At 44.7% G+C, this 24,506-nt stretch overlaps 2 non-coding genes across 2 annotated transcripts; both read left to right on the plus strand.

The window, feature by feature from the left end:
• The first annotated feature begins 12,220 nt into the window (after positions 1-12,220).
• On the plus strand, positions 12,221-12,303 carry trnal-cag (transfer RNA leucine (anticodon CAG)). Its single transcript has one exon. It is a non-coding gene; the product is annotated as a tRNA-Leu (tRNA).
• A 7,928-nt stretch (positions 12,304-20,231) lies between these two features.
• On the plus strand, positions 20,232-20,313 carry trnas-gcu (transfer RNA serine (anticodon GCU)). Its single transcript has one exon. It is a non-coding gene; the product is annotated as a tRNA-Ser (tRNA).
• The last annotated feature ends 4,193 nt before the right edge of the window (positions 20,314-24,506 follow it).

Genomic DNA, 24,506 nt, shown 5'->3' on the forward strand with positions numbered 1-24,506 from the left:
TTTTATACAGCAATCTGTCAAACTTACTGAAAACCGCGGCCTCATTCGTCAGCTGAAGTTTCTGCGTTACCTTCCAAACATTTCAGGGCTCTTTCTCACACTCTCTGCTTTTGTTAATTTGTGCATTAATTTCAAACTCAACTTTGTATTTTGTGTAGTTCCTAACAGACCCACAATATCTGATCATGTTCGTTAAGTTATTGATTTGTCCAACTGGAACAAAAATCTTTGCATCAATCGGTTTAATAAAATGCTTTGAGATATTTCCAATGTTCGCATGAATCTGAATTAGCTGAATCTGCTGTCACTGGACTAACAATACAGAGGGCCAGGTTAATCTCTGTGGGCACGGGTCTAAATCCCACCAGAGCAGATTTAAATTAAAATATTTCCTAAATTTGGAATTGAAACCTAGGCTCAGTAATGGCGGCTATGAAACTATCATCGATTGCAGTAAAAACCCACCCGGTTCACGAATGCCCTTTACGGAAATAAATCATCCGCCCTTCCCTTGCCTGCCGTACATGTGACTCCAGATCCACAGTAATTTGCTTCACTCGTCACTTCGAGGATAATGTGAGATGCTCAACAAATGCTGCGCTTGCAAAAAGCGCCCATATTCCTTGAAAAAGGAAAGCTGAGGGGTGGTCTCATACAGGTCTTTAAACTTATGAAAGATTTTGGGAGGCTGAATGCAACAATAATGGAGTAGAGAAGGGACGATAAGCCTGTATCTCGCTCTCACACACAAGACAACGGCTGACGGGTCGAATACAACATTATAATTACTTAACTGTGCATCGGCGACTCATAAGAGTGTTGGATAAATTCCATCCGCAATGTCTCCGCGGCACTCTCCAGATTCCATGGGAGCGCTGCCGAACAAACTGGAGTGGCGTTCTTGAAGGCAGCTCATCAATCATTCAGGCCAAACTCCTGAAACATTAACTTGGATGGACTGCACGCTGTGTCCGGATGGTCGAAAAGTGTTGCACCCTCCAGGTCCTGTTTTCTCAACTCTCAGATGGCCAACATTCCAGGGGAGGACAAAGAAAACGCTTTAAAGATTCTCTGAAACGTTCATTCAAGCGCTGCAGCATTCATATTAATGACTGCGAGGAGCTTGCTTCTCATTATTTAAAATGACCAAAACTTATCCCACAATCTGCAGCACACTCTGAGTCACAAGGTCTCAATGATGAGGCAGAACGGCGGCTGAGGAGAAGTGACAGGAAGCAAATCCTGCACTCCGGATCTCACTACCTCTTGGGACATCCTGTCCCATGTGTCCAAAGATCTGTGAACCAAGAATTGACCTGTTCACTCACATGAAGACCCATGGCAGAAACTCACGGCCCTGAGTGGATGTCATCATCGTATCGAGGAACAGACGATAACTATTGCTTGTTACAAAATACATATAAGAAAAGGTCATCTCCACTCTCGTAGTATTTCTAAAACTGTCCCTTTCCAAATAATGTGAACAAATATTCTCTATTGTCTCTGATCTGTCAACTTCATTAAATCAGAATGTGCTGCCATCTACTGGCCGCAACGCAGCGGTAGAAATTCACATTGTCGGTGTCGCGGGAACAGGTCAATGTGAGGAATTTGTGATGTGATGTGATGGGGCAGACAAAGAAATGCAAATATGAAATACAATTTAGAAAACATGATTAATTAATTTATTCCCATTGAATCGGCAGCAGTTACAGGACAACTATCGCCTGAAGCAACTGAGACGATTAGATAAACTGCATTTAAAGGAAGTCTAGATAAGTATAGGAGGGAAAATGAATTTCAGGGATAAACAGAGAATGTTACATGAAGTATTCTAGGCGGAGGATCTTGTCGGGCAGTTTACCTGTTAGAACAAATGGCCCACTTTCAGTGAGGTATGTTCTGGGTTGAATGTATCCAGATTTGCAAAGTGTCTCAGGGACTGACAGACATGTAATGAATCCCACACTCAAACTGCGAGTAAAAGACAGAGAGATCCAGAATGAATCATTAACTCAGGCCTGACATCAGTGACTGACTGATACACATTGAATCGCACACTCTCACGGTGTACAAGAGACCGAGCGATACAGAATGATTCATACACACGGGCACATCATCAGAAACTGACAGATCCCCGATAGAGTGAACCTCACACCCGTACAAGTGGAAAAATTACAGCAGAGAAGGAGACCATTCGGCCTGTTGTCTGTCCTGAGATTCTTCAACAGGAACTCAGCTACCCCAGTCCCCAGCCCTGTCTCCATAGCCATGTAAATGTTTCTCTTCAGGCAGTTGTCCAGTTCCACTCTGAAAGCACCGATTTTAACCTGCCTCTCCCACTTGTCCCAGACAGGGCATTCCCAATCCTTACCACCCACCATGGAAAATGAATCCTCATGTTCCCATTGATTGGTTTAAAGCCGGTGCCTTGCACAAAGAGAAACTGTTCCTCACTGTCTAATCTGTCTCAATCTGTCGCGGCCTCGTCGCCCTGTATTCCCGACCGTCAGGCATGGTTTCTCAGTCTGACCCCATCCCTGCAACATCGGAAAACTTCTTGGCCGACCCCTGCACTTTGTTCGCATGTTCCATCAAATTACTTGATAAATCGGGATGAAGAACTTCCTTAAAGAATCAGTCATTGGTTTAAATGAAGGGACTGAGTGGTGATTTAATTTCTGGAACTAAGAAGCTCCTGGAGGGAGCTCAAGGGCCAACGAGAGTTACAGAGAGCAGAAAAATTCAGGGGAATGGTGAGGAGAGAAAACAAGCAATAGGGGCTTAGTTTACGATCACCATTTCTACAAGACAAGTGGGCCTAACATAAAATTTGAGCTAAGCCGATCAAGGGTGATATCAGGAAGATCTTCACACAAAGGATCGTGCAAATCTGCAACCCTCTCCCGCAAAATGCTTTTGAACCTGGAGGTCAAACTGAACATTTAGAAACTGCATCTGATAGTTTTTGTTTGTTCAGTAAGTATTTTAAGGGTTACAAAAACACGGTGGATGGATGAAGTTCAAATACAGACCAGTCACGAGCTGAACAGGATTGAGTGGAGGACAGTCTCCGTCCGTTCCTATATTCACATCTTCCTGGACTAAACAAATCATCACCCACTCTCTTTTTTTTTGACAGTCAAAGTTAATTTCTCCTCCCCATCTTCATAACGAAAAACTAAACCTGGTGGGAACTGAAACGAGGCTCATTCCTTTATTGAGAACATTTTCCTCTCACGATTAACGATTTCCTGTTGAACACTAGAACCCCATCCACCAGTCAGTTACCAGTAACTGCTGCTGATACACAAAGAATCCTGTAACCCTGCATTCTCTATATTTCCCCAGCTGCAAATTCTTCCATCAGTTTTGGGGAATATTAACCATGAAAAATCAGTCCGATGATGATTTTGTTAACAATAACCAAATCCAATCAACCGGGCTTTTCCCTCTCTGTTAAACCTCTTTCTCGGTGGCTGCATATCTTACCGATTGGACACAGGAGTTGATCTTTCATCAGTCCAGTGGCGGACAGACCAACTGAATATTAGAGCAATTTCTGATATGGTTAAATTTCAAATGTCGTTCATGAAGTTTGTTTTCCTATTGCATCGATTCCTCTGTGAAGCCGGAAGGGGTTTGTTTTTGTTACCAAATGATTGTCTGTTCCAGTCCTTCAGAGGTGGGTTTTCACACTGCGCATAGACATTTTGGACATGGTGTTGAAACTATATTTCCATCATTAAACACCAGACTGAATATTCAGGGCATGCGCCAACAGCTCATGGATGCCAAAGTACATGAGTCGATTTGTTAAATGCCGTAGATTAAAGCAAAATACTGCAGCTGCTGCAAAACTGAAACAAAAACAGAAAATGCTGGAAAATCTCAGCAGGTCTAGCAGCATCAGTGGGGAGAGAAACAGAGATAACGTTTCAGGACCGTGTGACACTTCTTCACAGCTGAAGAGAAGCGCAAACGTGATGACATTTATATTGTATCAGGTGGTTGGGGGCAGAGTGGGGGTGGGGAGTGGGGGGGTGGAGTGCGGAGGAAGTGAAGCTGGATAGAAGGTCAGCGATAGTGGGGACAAATGACAGATTGACAAGGGTGCCACGAATTAAAGGATGAAGGGAGTTTTAATGGCAGTGATAAGGGCTAAGAAAAAAGATGTTGATAGTGGTGTAAAGGAAAGGAAGCAGAATGTGATCATGGGAAACAAGGGTAGCATTGTGTGAAAGAACAACATGGAACACGTAACAGGTGACCCTTTGGGGGATGGGGTGGGGATGGGGGCGGTGGTGAAGAACAAAAAAATTAGAAAATGGGACAGAAGGGGGGTAAAAAGCGTATTAAACTGTGGATAAATGAATAAAAATAAAACTAAGTGGATAAAAAGTTTTTAAAAATAATTTAGTAAAAAAGGGGACTAAAAAGGGGGTGCGGATTGAGGAGAGAGTTCCTGGTCTGAAGTTGTTGAACTCAAGTTAAGTCCAGAACGCTGTAAACTGCCTAATCTCAAGATGAGTTGCTGTTCCTCCAGTTTGCATTGGGCTTCACTGAAAAATTGCAGCAGGACAAGGAGGGACATGTGGGCATGAGAGCAGGGTGGTGTGTTGAAATGGCAAGCGACAGACATGTCTGGGTCATGCTTGCAGACAGACAAAAGGTGTTCCACAAAGCAGTGACACCGTTTGGGTTTGATGTCCCAAGTGTAGACGAGGCCGCATTGGGAGCAACAAATGCAGTCGACCAAATTGGAAGAGGTGCAAGTGAAGCCCTGCTTCACCTGAAAGGAGTGTTCTGGCCATTCGATGGTGAGGAGGGAGGAGGTAAAGGGGCAATTGTTGCACTGTCTTCGATTGCATGGGATGGTGCCATGGGATAGGGATGAGGTGTTGGGAGTGATGGAGGAGTGATCCAGGTTGTCCCTGAGGGAACGGTCCCTCTGGGGTGCTGGCGGGTTGGGGGGGTGGTGGTCGGGGAGGATGAGGGGAAGGTGGTGGCATCATGATTGAGTTGGACGAAATGGCGGAGGATGATCCTTTGAATATGGAGGTTGGTGGGGTGGAAAGTGAGGACAAGGGGGACCCTATCGTGGTTGTGCGAGGGAGAGGAAGGTGTGAGGAGAGAGGCGCGGGAAATGGGAGGGACATGGTTGAGGGCACTGCCAAACACAGTGGGTGGGAAACCTGGGTTAAGGAAGAAGGAAGTCATGTCAGAAGCGCGGTTTTGGAAAGTTGCATCATCGGGACACATGTGAAGGCGGTGAAGGAACTGAGAGAATGGGATAGAGCCCTTACAGGAAGCGGGGTGTGAGGAGCTGTAGTTGAGGTAGCTGTGGGGGTCGCTGAGCTTGTATTGAATATTGGTGGACAGTCTATTACCAGAAATGGAGACAGAGATTTCAAGGTAGGGAAGGGAAGTATTGGAGGTGGACGAAGTGACGGTGATGGAGGGGTGGAAATTGGAAGCAAATTTGATATATTTTTCCAGGTCCGGATAGAGCATGAAGAGTCACCGAAGTGAGTTCACCAGAGTTTGCTGGAAGTTTATCAGCATTAATGTACCCATTCAATGCATTTACGTGCTGATTGCCATTACCTCAGTCCTAGAGACTTTCTTAAGTTTAAACACAGCCTGAGAGTCCTACAGTTTGATTTTGTTTTGGCCGGATCAGGGTGCGTTGTCCAAGAGGTTTTTCAAACGTCTTTGCGTTCGAGATGGTGACATTTATTGAAATTAGGAGCATGTTTTAGAGCCCGAGAAATCATTGCAGGCAGTATATCACTGCAACACACGTGAAGAAAATGAACACAAATGTTAAAGAAGGTTTGTCCATGTAACGGGAATCTGGATTGATCCTGATGCTGAAATCAGTCGGTTTCAATCGTGCCTGAATGAACATAGAAACCGACAGAACTGGAGTCCCGCAGTTTAATTTGATTTTATCCACACTTTAACTGTATTGTGGTATTTACACTGAGACGCGTTTGAGCCTTTTCTTGTGTTTGAGCAATCCGGTTCAGAGGGAATTAACAATCAGGGATTTGAGCAGGAATGACTCAGCAGAATGTGACTCAGGGACACAGTAGGACAGTAAATGTTGGAGTTGGAGTGTCTTTGGACAGAAGGTGTCGGGGTGTCAGTTTCTCGTGACAGAATTGATACCCAAGTTCCGCCGGTAAATCAGCAGGAACTCGATCCAACTCATCCACACAGTCAAGCTGGTGAAACAAAATGACTGGCGGCCTGGCTCTTCCGCAGATCACTCGGCTCTCGGCCTCCTGCAATGTTCCTATGAAGCTCAGGTACGCTCGAAGAACAGCGCCTCATCTTTCAATTAGACACTTTCCAGCTTTCCAGTGAGATCATTGAGATCAACAATATCGCTCTGGAAAAGTGTCCCCAACCCACCCACCCATTCTCCCTCCCTCCCGCGCCCCATTTTGACTTCGCTTTTCCTGTTTACAGAGGTTATTTCGAGATTCCTTTTCCACGTGTTGTTATTTTCGGATGGCAGTTGTTCATCAATCTGCCATTCACTCCTCCTCCAGAAACATCCTTTGTTTCTTTACTTGTTCCATTGATCTTACAGAGAGTTTTCAGGGGCACCACGGGCCTCATTTTGTGCTGTTGAAAATCTAAGAGCTTATGTTTCCCTCTCTCTGGCCATGCAGCATAAACTATTTTCTCATTTTTTTAACCGATTTCCAACATATCACAGGCTGTCGCTTTTAATTTTTTTTCCCACAAACAGGCTTACAACTAATTACAAAACTAACTTTTCACAGTTCGGGTGAAAGGTCATTGATGTGAGACATGGACCCAGTTTCACATTCTTTGTTACTACCTGAGCTGTGGTGTAACTTTTACATTTTCTGACTTAACAATTGTGATGTGACAGGTTGGTTAAAAGGATTTGGGAGACAATGAAAGTTATCTTTGGTTGATGTAGCGTCCCTGGCTGCCTCGTTGTTCCAGTCTTTAGTGATATTATTCTCATTTAGGGGTGTTCTTTAAATTAGTTTGCTCGAGTTGTCAGGTTTAATTCCCGGACCAGCCCTCCTGAGATGCTGAAGACATCGGCGCACTTTTCAACCTCAGAGACTCTTCTTCACTCACTCTAAGTTGGACTTTCCATCCCTGCCTGGATCCCTGTGCTAGGCGCAAGTTCAAAGTTGTTCGTTTTATAAAAACAGTAAAATTCACTCTAATTATGAAACAGGAGTTTTAAAAGTACTGCAGCTGAAAATATAGCAATAAAGGCGGGAGAATCCGATCATGCAGGTGATTATCTGTGAAGTGTGATCCTGACGCGAGTGCCCGAGTCTAGAATGACGGGAATCCATGGAGACAGAGAGTGTCTGAGCCAATAGTTCCGGGTCTCTGTGGGGGGACAGGAGAAGGTCATTCAGCCCCTCCTTCCTGTTCCACCACTCAGTTAGACAATGGCTGATCTCTGCCTTAGCTCCATCCAGCTGCCTTGATTCCATATCCTATTCTACTGTTGCCTCGCAAAAACCTATCACTCACGGATTTGAAATTATTCATTGAGGCCGCATTTACTGCTTATTAGGGAAGACAGTTTCTCACCTCTATCTTTGCGTGAAACAATATTTTTAAAGTCTCTCCTGAATGGCCCGGCTTTGTTGACATTCTGAAATAAAAACAAAGAAGCTGTTGAAAATAACTCGGCAGCTCCGGCAGCATCTGCGGCGAGTGAAACAGAGCCTCCCGGAACTGGCGAAGAAGTCACATTGGAATCGAAACGTTCGCCCTGTTCCAGGTCTGGCAGCATCAGTGGAGAGAGGGACAGAGTTAATGTTTGATTCTTCGCGAGAGATACTGCCAGACCTGATTCCAGAGAGCGGGGCCGGGAAATTATTCTGAATGTTGCTGCTCAAACAGCGAATTGTTGATATGTGACATCGAATTGCTGTTTATCGAATCCAAAAGTTCGGAGTAAAGGTCACAAATTTCAAGCGTTGACTTTGTTTTATTCTCTCCACAGATGTTACCTGATGGGCTGAGTGTTTCCAGCATTTTATTTATATTTTTGACGTGAATAACCGAGTCCGCGCTGGATCATTCTTCAATGGTCTCTCACAAATCCAGTATCATTATTTTATCAACTTCTCCGCTCACTTTCACTCTTTGTATTTGGGCCTCGGCTCCTCCACAGTTTGCAGCATCTCACCAATTAAAACAAAACAAAACAAAACTCGATCATCCGTGGCCTCAATCAGATTATGATTCAACCCGTCCTTGTGGCTGGGCTGGTGGGTAAAACTGTAGCGCTTTTGACTGTAGAGTAGAAGATTCTGTGTTCAGATCACAGGGTTTTACTGAAATCCTGAATTTTAGATGTGGAAAATAATCATTGTTTGGGGATATTGACGAAATGATGCGTTTCAAAAGCATGATGAAAGTCATCTTTTCCAGCTGCTTGCGAAATACACACTCAGTTTTTATTTTGCACAGTTTTATATCAATGTTTCAGGGATGTGGTGTGTCTATTGTTTCTGCAATTGCTCTGTTGCCCAGTATCAGAATTAAAACACAAACTGTCCATCGTGGAGTTTAAAACCACAACCGCCTCCGTCTATACAGTCGTTTCAGTCAGTTACTGGGTGAGAGCGCGGTGTTAATATTTTATTATGTAAGCTACAATCACGCGTTATTATTTTTCCAATATATCAAGAGATTCAAATTCGTCCTGTTAAAGCAGAATGACAGTGATTTCAGTAAGAAATGTTTACAAACAACAGCAATTTCTTTCTGCTCACTGTACACACACATAGCGATTTGTATTAAACAGCAGGAGAGGAAATCGCAGTCCGCAATCTTCACGTTCACGTTGACCTGAATTTCAGTTTTGGGGGTAAAGATGTTTTTGTGGAAACTGAAGTCGCTTTTCCTGTGAATGGAGCCGGTTAAAGAGCCCTGGCCGGCCTGAAAGTCCCCGAGCCCGGGGCCAGCGGCAGCCTGGGGAGAAGACAGGTCCCAGAGAAAGGAAATAAGATTTGAAAGAGAGAGGGGTGCGGGCGGGGCGGGAGAGGGAGTTGTGGGGAGTCAGGGAGGGAGATCCAAGGAGGGAGGGGGGAGGGGGGAACAGCTTAGTAGGAAGCGAGGGAGAGAACTAGGGAGGAAGAGAGGGACGGAGCTTGAAGAAGAGAGGCAGTGATAGGAGGAACTGGAATTTTTCCACCACATTTTTCAACCTCAGGCACACCGAAAACCTCACGGCCAATGGTGCGGGAGCGGAGGTGTGTCTTGGTAAGTGAGATTGCTGCTTCAATGTGCACAGCAACATGCCACCACAGCAACCTGATCAATGGCTATATAATCTGTTTCAGAGATTCCGATGGATTAATATTGATCCCAGGGCTCCGGGTAAGAATCCACTTCTTTTGTTGTAACTAGTCTGGTTGGATTGTTCACATCCGTCCGAGAGGGGAAGATGGGGTTTCGGTTTCCACTGTGGTTTGTAGCTGGATATAGTGAAGTATCTTAATCACCCCTCTGTGGGGTATTACACAATATTGCGATACATACTTTCCTCTTATAGAAGCTCAAGCAGCTGGAAACACTGAAGTCGTGGCTCTATCTTTACGAAATCACGCGACCTGTGATAATAAATCATAAACTCTTCCAGTCAGTGGAGATGTAATATGGACACCAAAAATACTCACACACCACAGCAGATGTTGTTTTATTTCCCTCAGGGAGAGTCGATTGAAGAGTTATCCTTCCTTTGTCACTTTGAGTTTCTCAGTATTGTAATGCTGCCTCATTCATTCCTGGGAACATGTGGTAATCAGAGATCATCACTCCCTCCCTGCCTGAATCCGGCTGAGACAAGTGTTATCATTAAGTCCAGTCAACATCTGACCCCTTATCAGATCCGATATTTGATCCAAAGATAATATTTTCTATTATCTACACTGGGAATTGAAATTCCAGCTACACTCTCTCCCCCATCTCTTTCAACTGTGGGTGTCTGTGTCTCATTTTCTGTAACACCTCTTCAATTAACAATCTATTTCTGCTTTTCCTTACAGAGGGCAATCTCTTCTCCATTTTTTACTTTGCTGTGAGTTATGATTCAGTCAGTTGTTCTCTTGCTTTTTACAATCAGGGGTCTGCGAGTTCAAAACTCACTCCAGAATCCTGAGCACAAATTCAGACTGACCCTCGAGTGCAGTAATCAGTGAATGCTTCACTGTTAGTGGTGCCAGCTTTTAGATGATATGGTAAACTGAGGTGCCACCTGCCTTCTCAGGTAAATTATACCCTGCACAGTTATGGAGAGGGGGGGGCGGTGGTGGAGTTATTACATGGTGTCGGAGCCATCTGTCCCTCCATTAACATCACTTCAAAACATATTCCATAGTCTTTATCACATTGCTGTTCCTGGAAACTGGCTGTGTGCAAATCCTTTAACAAATTGTTCAAAAGGGTTGGGATTGGAATGCTGTGAGGAAAAGTCAAGCGAATATTCAAAATTCTGCCAAGAGAGCTTCATTGGACAGCAGAGAAATCAGGTGAGAAATTCGAGTAAATCGACACCAGAGAACAAGTCACCGTCAAAACTGGATCAACTCTTGCGATGATCAATGACTAAAAGGTCCGCGCATCATCAGTTCATTGACCAGAGACGCTCACAGAGTGTTTTGCACAATGCGACTCTAATGCAAACCTGAAGGAACGAAACCTTCCCAGTTCATGGTGATATTGGGGATGGAATTCCATATTCTGAACAATGGATTAAGAATGAATAATCATATCTGTCCAAATAATGATTTACTGTGTCTTTGACGTGATGCTGTTTCCGCTCTGCTGACACTCTTGTCCTTCTCGATGGTCCATGTAGCAGGGAGGACGCTGTTGTTCAAATTAGCATGATGAATTACTGCAGGGTGTCGTATGGATCGGACCTACAGCAGCTAATACGAGAAACTGCACCAAATGCTTCCGCAGAAGAGATTTGTCTCATTTTCTTTTTCTATTCAAGTCATCATGGAGTGACTGAGAACAAGGGAAGGCCACTCGGACCATGGGCTGAAATGGGCCGAAGAACGGGGAAATCCTCGGCTGGTGAATTTTTTCAGCACTTACTGCTTGTGTCCGTGTGTGAATAAAAGCGATTAGAGAGGTTGGTTGCAGATTGAATTGTTTACTGGAAGTAAGAAGCTAATGCAAATTTACTGTAAAGGAAAATTAAGCTTTTTTTTTTTCGATCGTAGCCAGTTGTTTCCTTTTGGTGTGAATGAGAACAAAACTAGCAGAAAAAGGTCTCGATCCATGGGTTATGGGTCCAGCACGCTTTCGCAGCGCTACTTTCCTACAAAAACGGATTCCTTCCTGCCTCGTAGTGTTGCATGTTAGACAGGAAAATATTCACTTACTCGGTACTTTTTTTAAATCAAGAGCACACGTGTTGGGAAGCTCACCCTGGCTACGCAATTGCGCTTCACACAACTCCGAATGCAGCAGAGAAAGACACAGAAAAGCAGTTAGAGACTATCAGGACACACGCAGTGACAGACAGGAAAAAGTTACGCAAACCAGCAAGGTACTAAAATGGAGAGATTGACCATTTATGAAAGAGTATTTTCCGTTGTATGGAACCTCCCCTTTTTTAAGTGTTTGACAGACCTCAGGCTTAAAGGCTGATCTCGGCCAGTCGAATTCCGAAGATCACTCCATCAAATGCCAACAAGTGACGATCGACCCCTCGGGACCTGTTGCCAGTTTAGGCTCGACTCACTGTGGTTCAGAACAGCCAAGATGAGCACAGATCCAGTAACTCGCTCTCAACAACCACACTTTATGGAAATGGGGAGGAAGCAGCACAGCAACCGCTGGCTCGTGACGCCGGGGGAGCATGTTCCAGACACCGCAGCCAGGCCGAGTGGGGAGGGTGGGGGTGGATAGTGCTGATGCTGTTTGGGGGAAGCGGTGGGGTGGGGGGCGCGGAGGATGGAAGCCATGGCGCAGAGTGATGAGTGCGCAAACAGCCGACTTTAAAGCTCACAGAAAAGCGGTGTCTGGAGCTGCCCCTAGAGACAAGTTTTGGGCTGTCAGTAAAAAAAAAAACTCCCATAATGAAGGTGCAAAATCAGGAACAGTAAATGCTGGGAACATTTAGCAGGTCCAAAGCAGCTGTGGGGAGAGCGCAATGGATTAGTGGCCCATCTGCTGTATTACCGCAGTCAGGATGGCCGAGCGGTCTAAGGCGCTGCGTTCAGGTCGCAGTCTCCTCTGGAGGCGTGGGTTCGAATCCCACTCCTGACAATAATTTTTCTCTCAGCACCTTTCAAACCCGGGACCTCCACCAGCTGGAAGGAAAAGGGCAGCAGATGCATGAGAACACCCCCAGCAGCAAGCTCCCCTCTGAGCCACTAACCATCCTGACTTGGAACAGTATCGCTGTCCCTTCACTGTCGCTGGGGCAAAATCCTGGAAATCCCTCTGTGGGTGTACCTACACCACATGGACTGCAGCGGTTCAATAAGGCAGCTCATCGCCAGCTTCTCAAGGGCAATTTCGGTTGGGGTAATAAATGCTGACCGAGCCATCGACGCCCACATCCTGTGAAAGAATAAAACAAAAACTCTTGGCCACCGGAACACAGCTCAGAAAGTTCACTGATACCAGAGCAAAATTGTGCGAATGCTGAAAATCAGAAATAATAACAAACAGAAAATGTTGGAAATACACAACAATTAAACAGCATCTGTGGAGAGAAAAACAGAACTAGCAATTCAGGTCTGTGATATGACCATTTCCTTCTCTTTCAATCATTCAGCTGACAAACAGCAAGGAAGCCAATCACCAGTCAATATCCCCTCCCCTTTCTACGGCACCTTTCTATGCAAGTGCACGACGCACAACACTTGCCTTTGTACCTCAATATCCAAGGCCTCAAATACTCCTTCCAAGTGAAACAGTGATGCACTTGTTCTTCTTTCAGTTTAATGTGCTGCATTTGCTGCCGCAATATGTTCTCATCTGCTTCAGGGGAGTGAGCGCTTTGAGGAATCTCCGTTCAATCCGCAAGCCTGACTCTGAGCTTCCTGTCACTTGTCATTTCAATTCTCCACCTTGCTCCCACTCTGACCTTTCTGTCCTTGGTCTGCTGCAGTGTTCCAGGGTGAAGAATAATATAAGCTCGAGGAAGAACACCTCACCCTACGCATTTCTGGCCTCAACATCGAGTTCAATAATTTTAGATTGTAAACTCAGCCTCCCTCTTGTTTCATTTGTTTCTTTCAGGTTTTTTTTCCAATTTTAGTTTCTGATTTAACCTCCTTACTTTGGTGAGGCAGTAGCGTAGTGGAATTGCTGCTGTACTGATATTCCAGAATAATGCCGGTTTCGAATCCTGCCACGGCATACAATGGAATTTGGATTCAGTAGAATTCAAAAATGCAAAGCCTAATGATGACCATGAAATAAATGTCTGTTGTTCGCTAGGGCAAGGAAATCTAATGACCTGGTCCGGCTGCATGTGATCCCAGACCCCCAGCAATGTGGTTGACTCTTCAAACACCTTCTCCACTCAGTTGTAACAAGGTCTTACAAAGAGAAGAAGAAAGAAACGAAACCCACCATCGATCTCGACAATGGCAATCACAGCTCTCTGTCCGACCCTGGGAAGTCCTCCTTACTAACAGTGGGGGAGCTGTGTGATAGATTAGTTTAGCAACAGCGTGTCTGACATCGTCACGGACTCATAGCTTGCAGATAATGTCCCAGTCTCCACCATCACCATCAATGGGTATGTCCTGTCCCACCGGCAGAATAGACCGAGCAGAGGTAGCACAATGGCATACATTTGGGAGGGCTACAAGAGCAGGTTAGAGGCTAGGAATCTACAAGGATGGAATACTCTGCACTTGCATTGGAAAGTGCAACTCCTTCAACACTCAAGAAGCTGGACACCATCCACTTGATTGGCACCACATCCACAAACATTCACTCCCTCCACCATCAGTGCACAGTAGCAGCAGTGTGTAGCATCTACAAAATGAACTGTAGGAATTCAACAAAGCACCTGCTACGACCTAGAAGGACAAGGGCAGTAGATAGGTGGGAACACCTAGAAATTTCCATCCAAGCTACTTCACTCACCATCCTGATTTGGAAATACATCGACGTTCCGTCGCTGGGTCAAAATCCTGGGACTCCCTTCCTAACAGCACTGTGAGTGTCCCTACATTACATGGACTGCAGCGACTAAAAAAGGCAGCTCACTACCAGCTTCTTAAGGGCAACTAGGGAGGGGGAAGAAATGCTGGCCCAGCCAGCGAAAACCTCATCTTGTGTATGAATAAAAATACATACATTGCACTTGGAAGCCTGCTCTCTAGCCATTCTCACCTCATCTGGACCCACCTTTTTTTTCTTTGCCTGTTCCAGTAAATCTCCCTTTGGCTTTGGCACTGTGAAACCTTTTTTAAATTTAATCTCCCTGGGCTCCCACACCATTACAGATCTTCGCTTCTCTTCAACCTATTCCCAAAACCGGGACTCGTTCACTTGCTCAAAACCTCTTACATTTCTATCTTTCCTCAGTTCAGATGAAGTGTCATCAACCTTAAACATTAATTCGTTTTAACTCCACAGATGCTGCTGAATATTTCCAGCATTTTCCGTTTTTATATTATAGTCTGCTCCTTGACTGATAACACATCCCTTTTAAGGACAGCGTGAATTATCTGGAACTGGTAACAAACCACTTTTAAACAGACAGAGTCATATTTACACAGCTTCGATTCCCTGACAAAAGACAACATTTTACGGCTTCCATTGTGTGCCCACGGGATCAATTCCCATGCCAGCTTCTCACACCCTTCCTGCTCTACAGAATGTAGGACTGATTTCAATCCATGAAACATAGAATGATAAAGGACAGAAAGGACAGAACGCTGGCTGGGCCAGCATTTCTTCCCCCTCCCTAGTTGCCCTTAAGAAGCTGGTGGTGAGCTGCCTTTTTTAGTCGCTGCAGTCCATGTAATGTATCACCACCTTCAACACCTCTTTGATCCTTTTGTCTGTGACATCTTTTGATTATCTGCTCCTATCACTGCTTGCTTGTCCTTACAAACACCTCCCCCCCTCAACTTCTCTTCCCCCCCCTTCCCCTCCACCCCCCCACCCCTTTCCCCCCCCCCCCCCCCCCCACCTTAAACCAGATTATATTTCACCCCTCTCCTAACTATACTCAGTTCTGCTGAAGGGTCATGAGGACTCGAAACATCGACTCTTTTCTTCTCCCTCAATGCTGCCAGACCTGCTGAGTTTTTCCAGGTAATTCTGTTTTGTTTTGGATTTCCAGCATCCGCAGTAGTTTTTTGTTTTTATTAAGGACAGAAAGAGCTCATCCCGCCTGTGGTGGGTATTTGGTTGTGTGATATAATTACTCTTAGATCCGTGCCCTGTCCCCATTGTCCTGTCTTTCCTTCCTTCAAGACTTTTTTTCTCCAATTTTCTTTAAAAGTTAATCATGAATCTGCTTCCACCACCCTCCCAGGTAGCTTCCATTTCACAACAACCCACTCTGTAAAATATATTCTCCTCATCCCGCTCCTGGTTCTTTTCCCAATCAGCTTCAAACTGTGTCCTTTGGTTAGCGACCCTTCTGTTAGTGGAAACAGTTTCTCCTTATTTACTCTACCAAACTGGTCATCATTTTGAACACCTCATGGCAGATGTTTTTTTCGATGCAAAGCAAGTGGAGACAATACACGCGAATCTTTAAGAAGATTGAAGCCGAATGCGAAGTTATCCAAATTCGAGTGATTTCAGCAACAGCGCCGTGATTTAATAAAACTCCCCAAAGCGCTTCAATGGAGCTTTATCAAGCAACACTCGCCACCAAGTCACATATTTGGACAACTGAATGAAACCTTCGTAAAATTGACAGACTTAAAGAGGGTGTTAAGGGGGAGAGTGGAGTGAGGATGTTTCTAGAAGGAATTGTAAAGCTAATGGCTCAGACAGCTGAAGACGTGGCCGCCAATGATGAAAAAATGAAAAGTTTAAAGGATCAAGAGGTCAGAGTTGGAATCTGAAAGCGAAAGGGGCATGTCTGGGAATGGAACTGGAACTCCAGTCCAGCCAGTGAGAAATCTCCCCCTGAACCACTAATGTTCACACAGCCGCTCATTCCATGTTGCCAGCTGGAAACCTGTCTGAGGGAACATGCATCCTGACAGAGCGCCTGTGATATTCTCCCACTGCCTGAACTAAAGCTGCAACAGGCGTTGTTCATTACAGCTGTGATAACCGCGTTGGTCTTGGTATTCAGTGGTGCAGGTTCACATCATCCGTGTTTAGTGCTGTCTGCCAGAAACAGTCTTGAAAGATGACTGAGCAGTTACCGAGGAGGCTGTATATGTCCAGTTGAAGTCTGTCTGAGGGCTGAGCAGACTGACTCTGATCAGCATCTTTCAAATATTTTTCTTTTGTCCTGAGATGGTGATGAATTTTCGTCTGCTCAGTGGTTTAGGTGGGAAAGTGGGGAGTGACCTGTATAGAAGGAAGTTCGGGACGGCAGTTTCTATTTTCTGAGAATATTGATTAACCTCTTGCTGACTTTCTTCAATGCTTATCTAAAGCATTCGAACCCCCATCTTTTAAATGCCTCTGTTTAGACCGATTGCAAGTCTAATGCTATCTGTTGCGTCAAAGATCTACACCAATGATTTACACCAATGAAATGGGAATTTCTGACATTGTCAAACAGACGGTTCAAAACTTCAGCAATTTGAACAGTGACCATATTTTAAAAGTCCTCATTGTCTGTAAAATATTTTGAATGTCCTGTGGTTGCGAAAAGAGCTATAGAAATTCAGTAGAACTTCTAAAAGACATAGGCAGGTTGGTGGAATGGGCGGATAAGCGGCAGATAGAACCAGAGAAAAGTTACTGCGCAGAAAGAGGCCATTCAGCACATCTTGCCTGGACAGAAAAAAAGATGAAAAATTCTAATTTCTCAGTCAAAACCCACTTTCCAGCACCCGATCCAGCGAACATCTCCACTTCTGACCTTATGTTAGAAGGAAGGTCATTGATGAAGCAACTGAAGATGGTTGGGCCGAGAACATTACCCTGAGTAACTCCTGCAGTGACGTCCTGGAGCTGAGATGACTGACTGTCAACAACTACAACCATCTTCCTTTGCATTAGTTATGAATGCAACCAGTGGAGTTTTCTCCCTGATCCCCTTTGACTCCAGTTTTCCGAGGGCTCCTTGATGCCACACTCGGTCAAATACGGCCTTGCTGCCGAGGGCAGTCACTCTCACCTCAGCTCGGGAGTTCAGCTCTTTTGTCTATGTTTTATCAAAGGCTGTAACGAAGCCAGGAGCTTGGTGGCTCTGGCAGAATCCAAACTGGGCGTCAGTGAGTAGGTTATTGCTAAGCAGGTGCCGCTTGATATTACTATTGATGACCCCTTCCATTACATAACTGATGATCGAGAGTTGACTGGTGGGGAGGTACTTGGTCAGGTTGTATTTGTCCTGCTTTTTGTGTACAGGAAATACCTGGGCAGTTTTCCACATAGCCGGGTAGGTGCCAGTGTGGCAATTGCAATGGAATAGCTTGGCTAGGGGTACGGCAAGTTCTGGGGTTCAAGCATTCAATACTATTGCCAGAATATTGTCAGGGCCCATTGCCATTGCACTATCTCGTGCCTCCAGCTGTTTCTTGATATCAAGAAGTGAAGTAAAGAATCATGGAGTGAATTGAACTGGCTGAAGACTGGCATCTGGGATGCTTGGGACCTCTGGACGGGGTCAAGATGAATCATCCACTCGGCACTTCTGGCTGGAGATTGTAGCGAATGTTATCTTTTGCACTGATGTTCTGGGTTCCTCCAATATTGTGGATGGGGATATTCCCCTCCTCCAGTGATTTGTTTAATTGTTCTCCAGCATTCGTGACTGGATGTGACAGTACTGCAGAGCTTAGATCAGTTCCGCTAGATCACTTAGCTCTATCACTTGCTGTTAATGCTGTTTGGCACGCAAATAGTCTTGTATTATAGCTTCACCAGGTTGACAGCTCAGTTTTAGGTAAGCCTGGTGCAGCTCCTGACATGCCCTCCTCACTCATCATTGAACCAGGGTAGATATCCTGGCTTGGTGGTAATGATAAAGTGGGGGATATGCCAGCCCATGATTTTTCATATTGTGTTCGAGTGCAATTCTGCTGCTGGTGATCGCTCACAGGGTCTCATGGATGACCAACCTTGTGTTGCTAAATCTGTTCACAACCTATCCCGTTTAGCACGGTGGTAGTGCCACAGAACACGATGGAGACTGTCCCCAACGTGAAGGCGGGACTTTGTCTGCACAACATCTGTGCAGTGGTCATGCCGACCGAAATGTCGTGGACAGATGCATCTGCGGCAGGCAGATTGGTGAGGATGAGGTCAAGTATGATTTTCCCTCTTGTTGGTTCCCTCAGTACCTGCCGCAGACCCAATCTCGCAGCAATGTCATTTAGGCCTCGCTCAGCTTGATCAGTAATGGTGCTACCGAGCCACTTTTGGATTTGCACATTAAAGCCCCCCCCCACTCAGAGGACATTCTGTGCCCTTGCCACCCTCAGTGTTTCCTCCAAGTGGTGTTCAACATGGAGGAACACGGATTCAATAGCTGAGCAAGGGCGGTACTTGGTAATCAGCAGGTTTCCTTGCCCATTTTTGACCTGATGCCATGAGACTTCATGGGTCCTGGAGTCGATGTTGAAGAATCCCAGGACAACAGCCTGCCGACTGTATGTCACTGTGCCACCATCTCTGTTGGGTCTGTCCTGCCTGTGGGACAGGACATACCCAGGGATGGTGATGGTCGTGTCTGGGAAATTATCTGTAAGTTATGATCCCGTGAGGATCACTATGTCTGGCTGTTGCTTGCCTAGGCTGTGAGGCAGCTATCCCAATTTCGGCACTAGCCCCCAGGAGTTAGTAAGGGGGACTTTGCAGGGTGGATAGGGCTGAGATTGCCGGTGCCGAGTTCGATTCCGCGTGGTCCGTCCAGTTTCATTCCTTTTTTGTGAATTTGTAGCGGTTATTACAACTGAGAGGCTTGGTAGGCCATTTCAGAGGGCATTTAAGAGTCAACCACATTGCTCTCGCTTCGACAAAGCGATCATGTGGCGCTAACTCACCAATAAACCTGCTCACTGAAGTTCAATGTTGTTTCCGCCAGGGCCACTCAGCTCCCGATCTCATTGTAGCCTTGATCCAAATATGGACAAAAGGGCTGAACTCGAGACGTGATGTGCAAGAGACTGCAGTTGACTATACAGGAGCATTTGGCAGAGTGTGGCATTGAGAAACCCAACAAAACTAAAATCAATTTACATAAGGAGGGAAACTCTCCACTGTTTGGAGTCGTACCCGGGGTTTCTAAGACATTCCAAAAGATTTACAGCATTTCGCTTTTTGTTGATAACCTGTGGGTGGCAATGAAAGAACATGTTTAATACTTTCCAAGTGAAAGCTGGCTCTTTGGTCTAGGGGTATGATTCTCGCTTTAAGAGCCGCGTTGATTTAACATGTAAGAGTTCTCGGGATCAATTCCTGGACGAGCCCCCCCAGCATTTTAATACATGCATTGGTGTGCTCGAGGTGGTGCCATTTGGGGAAATCAGGACCAGGTTTGAACATCCGGGAATTTATTGCAGAGAATAAATCACTTCAACACAAGCGAAGAAAATGAATACAAAGCATCGAGAACGTTTCTCCTAATTCGTCAAATAAGGCAACTCTCCCCTTGTGGGTTCAGTCCGAGGCTGATTTTAATCAGTTACAGCCTTGACTGAAAGGTCAAACAGAACGGCAGAATTCTACGGCCCACAGTTTCATTTTAACTTACCGCATTTCGGCTGTGTTCCGGTGCTTGCAGTGAGCCAGGAAGAGTTTCTTTTTGCTTCCAAATTAATGTATGTCCCGGACTTTCCGCGGTGGATTTTCACTCTGTGTAGAAACATGTTGAATATCATGTTGAAATATTGAAGTTATTCACATCATTCCATTTACCACAGTTCCTGATCTGATGTGATGGAAATTTGTTCTATTGACAAACTACATTTCCATAATTAGAGATGTGGCTGAATATTCAGGACCTGTACAAAAGAGGAGCATTTATTTCAACAGTTAATGAATGCAAAAAGTATAGAAGGAAGTTTAATAAATTCGAGTTTCGTGACGAGGTGGCCGAGAGGTTAAGGCGATGGACTGCTAATCCATTGTGCTTTGCACGCGTGGGTTCAAATCCCACCCTCGTCGTTACTTTATCAACTGCTTCTTCGCAAGTGCGGTGATTTTGCTTAAGGTGTGTCTGAAATCACTGATGTTAAATTTGCGAGGCCAGGTTGCAGAGGCAGTCGCGCAGTGATAACGTCTCTGGGCTAATAATCCACAGAAGGCAAGTGTAAAGTGAAACTTCCGGGAGACATGGGTTCGTTTCCCACCATGGCTGCTGGTGGAATTTAAGCTCTAATCCCAACGATCAATCATCGATTGTCGTAAAAGCAAGCTGGTTCACTGATATCTGCGATCATTACCTGGTCGGGCCGCCAGGTGACTCCAAACAACCCGCTGAGCAAGCCACACAGTTCAAGGGCAATTGGAGATGGGATACACATGCTGGCCTTGCGATCGATGCTCACATCCCAGGAAATAAGATGGAAAAAGGAGACGGCATATCTCATTGATTGAACCTTTCATCAGTCCAGTGATTGACAGACCTGTTGAATGTTCAAACACCCTGTGACTTTAAAAGAAAATCAAACCAGGATATCTCAGTGAAACACAAGAACTTCTCGTTAATCTGTTCCAGGGAACTGAAACAACATACTTTCTATACCCTCACGGAATGAAGCCAGACAGGAGGCTATACATGTGTCTCAATGATCAGTCAATGTCGGTCAGGAAGAGTGTGTTCGATGGTCGATGGATTCCTCTGTGAGGAATCTCTGGGAAGGGTTTGTTTTTGCTGCAAAATGTTTGTCTGTTTCAGTCTTTCCGCAGTAGGTTTTCACACTGAGCAGAGACATGTTGAGCATAGTGTTGAAGTGTTTCACATTAGTCCATTCACATCAGCGATGGGAATTTTGTCTGCTGACCGAAACTGCATTTCCATTTTTGAACATCTGACTGAATATTCAGGACCTGTGCCAAAGAGGATCATTTAGTTCAACAGTTCATGGATGCTAAAACTACATGACGTCGTTAATAATGCATGTGACGAGTTGGTCCAGAGTTTAAGGCTGCTAATCCATTGTGCATCCCACGCGTGAATTTAAATCCTGTTTCTGTATGGGACGGCGTTATGTAGAAATGAAATCTGAAATTCCCATTGTGATATCAGACCCAAGTTATGAGGGCAGACAGATTGTCTCGAATTTCTCTGTAATACCTTGAATATCAATGTTTAAGGATTGATCTGATTGAAAATTTTACAATGATTAAATTATATTCTAGTTTAGCTTTTTGTTTTTATCTCGTTATTTAGTCTGGCGGGTAGTGTGCAAAGCATTTAGCTTTTACAGGGGTGATGACAAGAAGCACTGGGAATCGAAATTCTTGTTACACTCTCTCCCCTGCTGTGATAACAAGCCCGTCTCTTTCAACTGTGGGTATCTAGCTCTCATTGTCTGTGACATTTCTTCAATTAACAATCTACTTCTACCGGTCCTTGGAGTGAAATGCCTTCTTTCGCCATTGCTATGCTGTGGATTATCATCCAGTCAGTTGTTGTCTTGCATTTTACGATCAGGAGGTTGTGAGTTCAAAACTCACACCAGAATCCTGAGCACAAATTCAGGCTGACACTCTAGCGCAGTGCAGAGTGAATGCGTGATCAGTGGTGCCAGCTTTTAGATGATATGGTGAACTGAGGTGCCATCTGCCTTCTCAAGTAAAATATACCATGAACAATTTCGGACAGGGGTGGGGTGCTATTCCATGGTGTCGGAGACAACATTTGCCCCTCAATCAACATCGCTTCAAAACAGATTATCTTGTCTTTATCACATTGCTGTTCCTGGACCCTGGCTGTGTGCAAATTTTTTTTAACAATTTGTCCAAAAATGCAGTGTTTGAAATCTTGTGAGGAAAAATCAAATTATTATTGAAAACTCTGCTGAGTGAGCTTCATTGGACAGCAGAGAAATCAGGTGAGGAATTCGAGTAAATCAACACCAGTGAACAAGTAACCATCAAAACTCGATCAACTCTTGCGAAGATCAATGAGTAAAATCTGAGAACTCCGTGCATCATCAGTTCATTGACTAGAGACACTTACAAAAGTATTGTGTTCCATGTGTCTGTAATGCAAACCTGAAGCGACGAAACCTTACCAGTTCATGGTGATATTGGGGATGGAATTCCATATTTTAAATAAGCAATTAAGAATGAACGATCATATATGTTCAAATAATGATTAACTGTGTCTTTGACGTGTCTGTTTCCGCTATGCTGATACTATTGCCCTTCTCGATGGTCCATGTCTCAAGCCAGACGCTGCTGTCCAAAGACATATGGGAATTATTGCAGGTTGTCCTGTAGATCGGACATACTGAAGCTCATATACATAAACTTCATTATATCGTTTCCAGTTAAGATTATTTTTTGTTACTCAGATAATCATAGAGTGATAGAGAGCAAGGGAAGGCCATTCGGACCACGGCCTGAAATGGGCTGAGAGAAAGGGGAAATCCTCGGCTGGTGTATTTTTGCAGCACTTCTGCTCCCTCCTGTGGGAAATAAAACGATTTGAGAGATTGGTTACAGTTTGAAGTGTTTACTGGAAGCAAGAAGCTGATGTAAATTTACTGTGAAGCAAATTCAATGTCATTTTATGTCGCAGCCAAATGTTTATTTTTGGTGTTAATGAGAATAATAAATAAACTGACTATGGTTTCAATCCATCGATCACTGGGTTAGGAGGTCAGCACGCTTCTGCAAAGCCAGCCTCCTCCGACGCACAAGTTTCTACTGCCTATTACTGTTGTTTGATAGCCAAACACCTATTCACTTCCTCAGTACTTTTTAAACAAGAGCACAACTATTGGGAAGTTCACCCTGGCTCCACAAATCCACTTACACCACCTCGAATGCAACACGCAGAGAAAGACACGCACAAAAATAGCAAGAAATTATCAGAACACACACAATGGCTGACAGGAAAAGGTACCGAGCAAACCAGCAAGATACTGAGAAGGAGAAACTGATCATTCATGAAAAGGTGATTTTTTGTTTCATAAAGATAGACCCTGTTTTTAAATGTATTCCCTGTTGTGTAAATGGGCTCATGCTTTGCAACTGTTCTTCCTGTCTTGGAACTGTGATCCTTCCGCTGACACATCTTCACTGTGTTTGTGTAAAATGCATCCCTGTTGTGCAAATGTGACCCCGCCTGTGTAAGTATGATCTGCCTTGTGCAAATATTTTCTCTGTTCGGTAAAGGTGTTTCCTGTTGTGTAAAGATATTCTCTGCTCTGTGAAGATTTTTTTCTGTGAGAAAATATTTCCTTCCTGGAGTCATGATGTTCCCTGTCAGATGCTGCCTTGATGTCAAGGGCAGTCACTGTCACTTCGCCCGCTGAGTTCAGCTCTTTTGTCCCTGTTTCAGCCAAGGTTGCAGTGCAGTCAGGAGCTGAATGGCCCTGGTGGATCCCACACTAAGCGTTGGGATAAATTCTGAATCAGTCAGTGGCACTGAATGTCAAAGTGGGAATCATTCTGTATCTATCAGCCACCATTACTGTTAGGGAAATTGGGACTAATTCAGAAGCTAAATGTCTCTGGTATCTTCTTACTTTTAGGCAAACCCTCGGTATAGAGGTTGATTGCCCCGCTTGATGGGCATGTTAGTGTGGGTGATATACCAGGCCATGGTTTGAGCAATTATGGTCGAATACAATTGTGCTGCTGCTGATGGACCTTAGTAACTCACGGATTACCCGTTTTGATGTCCTAGATCTGTTCAAAATTTATCCCATTTAACAATGCGTCTGTTCCACGTAACACAATTTGAAGATGGGACCTTGTCTCCACAAGTACTGCGCGATGCTCAGTCGTACCAACAATGTCATGGACCCGTTCATCAAATACTCTTTTTAAAGTTAATAAGAGAGTGTCAACATTGTTTTCTGAAAGGGAAATCATATTTAACCAATTTATTAGCGTCCGTTGAAGGAGGAACATGTGCGGTGGATGAACAGGAACTTGTAGAAGTACTGAACTTGTATTTCCAGAAGGCATTTAACAAGGTGCCTCATCAAATGCTATTGTGTGTGTGTGTTGGGAGGGGGGTAGCTCATGGTGTAGGGGATAAAATGTTACCATTGATGGAAGATTTGATAGCTGGCAGAAAACAGGGGTTTGCATAAACGAGTCTTTTACTGATTGGCTGGATTTTTTTTTATTCATTCATGGGATGTGGTCATCGCGAGGCGAGGCCAGAAGTCCTTCAC

The sequence above is a fragment of the Cetorhinus maximus genome, chromosome 31, assembly GCF_964194155.1.
Source record: "Cetorhinus maximus chromosome 31, sCetMax3.hap1.1, whole genome shotgun sequence".
Classification (NCBI taxonomy): domain Eukaryota; kingdom Metazoa; phylum Chordata; class Chondrichthyes; order Lamniformes; family Cetorhinidae; genus Cetorhinus; species Cetorhinus maximus.